Consider the following 3039-nt stretch of genomic DNA (forward strand, 5'->3'; position numbering starts at 1 on the left):
TCATCATTGTTAACAAGCTTCAAGATCTTCAATAGCACCAACACTATCGTGATTTTAATTTTCTTACACAAGTCAAGTTTCCAATTAATCAAACTCATGAGAAAGCTTATCAACTTGCGAAGGAAGGAATTCTAAAACTTCATCTTCATCATGGGATGAGTGAGAAGATTTAATCTTCTTTATAGGATTAATGTCATGAGAAAATATGTGTCATCATGAGTCTTGGAAACAAAAGAGGAATCATGATCAAAGAAGCCCACGAGTGTATGACTTCACGTAATGGGAATGATATAGGTTGGACTTCATGTAATTAAGCTCATAAAAGGGGAGATCACAAAATAAAAATCTAATGAGATCTAACCATGTAAATGTAATAAAGAGCATAAAAGAGAGATCTAACCACACACATGATAGCCAAATATAACTCTAAAGAGGAGAAAGGTTAATACCTAAAACAAATAATCTAACTCCAAAAAGAAAGGGGCAAAAGTTAGGTTCATCAAAATGTTTAGGGGGGAAAATGAGACACTTTAATAGGACTCTAGAGTCTAGGTCTCCCTATTTTCTAGGTGACTAAGCCATTCAAATATGTATTTGAGATAAAGAGGGGAATTTCTAAATATGATCCCACTTATGATCCAAATTAGATTAGCTAGAACCAAAAGGAAGAAGGGTGCCAATACAAAATTCAAATTATAAAGGGGAATGCAATACAAAGAAATATAATTTTTGACCCTTATAGGATAATGTGTATGCAAAATTGAACCAATTTCTTAAATAATGTAAATCTAGATACCATGCGTATACAATTAGCCCAATTAAGATATAGATCTAGGCTGAAGACATGGAAGGAAATAAAATATCAAAGACTCACCTTGAAATATGTAAAAGAAGATGTATTTAAGATCCAAAAGTCATAGATCTAAACCCTTTCTTGAATATTTGATCATGGATCTAAGAATGAAATGACAAAAGGAACAAAACCCAAAAATCGCTCGCCAAAAGGGCAAAAAGGACTAGGTTGACTTGTTGGAAGGACATCTTATGAAACAATTGATCTAGTTCGACGATGTTGTAACAAACTTCTCCAGAACGCTCCCGAGGAATAGGTTATAGATCTGTAAGCTCCAACTGATATCCTACTTCCTACACAAAAAAAAGAAGTGTTTTATGGTTGGGTTTGATGAGGGCTTGCCTTAGTCAAGTCCTATGTCAAGGAATTAATCATAAAATGATAAATGCTAATGTAAATGACTGAAAAACAAGATAAATGTTAGGATTCACCTTGCTTAAAACACTTGTCAATAAGGATTTTGTATGTAATGTGTTGTAGATCTTGAATTAGGAATGTAGGGTATCAACACACTTGCAATAAATCTACCAAAATGCCATCATGGTGGCATGGATGGAAGTGCCCATCAATCAAGAAAATGATGAATGTTTCAATGTAGATCTCCTCCCTTGATGACCAACAATAAGCTAGATCTTTAAGAGGAAATTACCACAAAGGATCCTTCAATGCTAGATAGAAATCACCTTGCTAAATTGCTTGAAAATGCTTGATTATATTGAATACTTTAACTCCTTGAATGCAAAAGGCAAAAAATCTTGACTTGAGAGTAAGAGCTTCAGAATATGATCTGATGTTATGAAAATGAAACCTCCAAGTCTCCTTATATATGAGTTTTTGAGCATGAAAAAAATACAAGTCAACGATAGAGTATAATACACCTAATTAAACCCTCGAGGCTGAGGCCTTTTGGGCCCCAATCCCTAAAATCCTTAGGGACTAGGTCGACCAGATCGACCTAGTTCTAGCCTAGGTTGACTTGAAGTCGACCTAGTCTAGAACAGGTAGACCTAAGTGGACTTGGTCCCATAGGTCAGGTTCAAAGTGCCATAGAAAGAAGAGGCCGATAGGAGAAGAGTTTGGATGGAAAGTGGAAGAAGATATGAGAAAAGGGTGTTGAGCATGGGTACATCCATGGTCCAAAGAAGGCATTATGGTAAGGGTGCTAAAAGGTCTTAAAAGGCAAGTGTGTCTATTTTAAGACAATACACTTGGAAATCAAAACTAGATAGCCTCCCTTAACTTCTTATGTTTTTTGGATTAATAAGAGAAGTCCTTCCAAATAAATTTGAGGTTTTTTCAAGGGAAAAATCAATAACCTTCATCTCTTGTAAAAGGATTGTATCTTTATATTTCACAAAATTCAATAATATCATAACAATATACTTTCTATTAGGGACTTTTTTTTTTTTAATAGTTTCTATATCTGTTGTGGCCAATTAATGAGTGCTCCATGAATAGTAACCATAACAATTAACATTTTTAGCCCATATATAAACTAGGTGTGTATTCCCAAGTATGTAATTTGAAATGAAGCGGTCAACTAAAGTGAATGCAATTTGACATGTAAAAGATTCCTCACTCTCTAATAGTAGCCACATCAAGTTCGCTAAATATGAATACACATGACCTAACTAATATAAGTGACTTCTCTAGGTCATGTTAATGGAAGCAACATATATTAAAGCTAATTCAAGCCAAATATGCTATGGTTGAGATGTTTAAAAAGTAATAGTGATCTAACTAATTTTTATTAAAATGCAAATACCATCATACTATTGATTAATATCAATTTTAGGCTAGTTCTTTACATGAAGGAAAATAAAATGCAGATGTTTAAACCTTTCTTAGCCTAATTAAATATTAAACATATTATAAAATAGAAAATAAATGATTGATCAACAATGTAAATAGAAAATAAACAACCACACAACAATGTTTAGCTTTTTAGTGACTATAGAAATAAAAAATTACTACGAGACTACTCGAAAAAGAATATATTTCAATTAAGAAGTGTCAGGCCTAACCTATTGTATGAGTCTAACTCAAACTTCTAATATCTAGAAATGACAAGGAAAAATTAATTTTGATAAAATACCATTATTTAAATCTATACAAATAAATAATAAATTAAATCTAAATAATCCAAACATGTGAAATAATCTAAAAATAATATACTTCAACTAATC

The sequence above is a fragment of the Cupressus sempervirens genome, chromosome 8 (assembly GCF_028749045.1).
Source record: "Cupressus sempervirens isolate cs-2001-9-10 chromosome 8, ASM2874904v1, whole genome shotgun sequence".
Classification (NCBI taxonomy): Eukaryota; Viridiplantae; Streptophyta; class Pinopsida; order Cupressales; family Cupressaceae; genus Cupressus; species Cupressus sempervirens.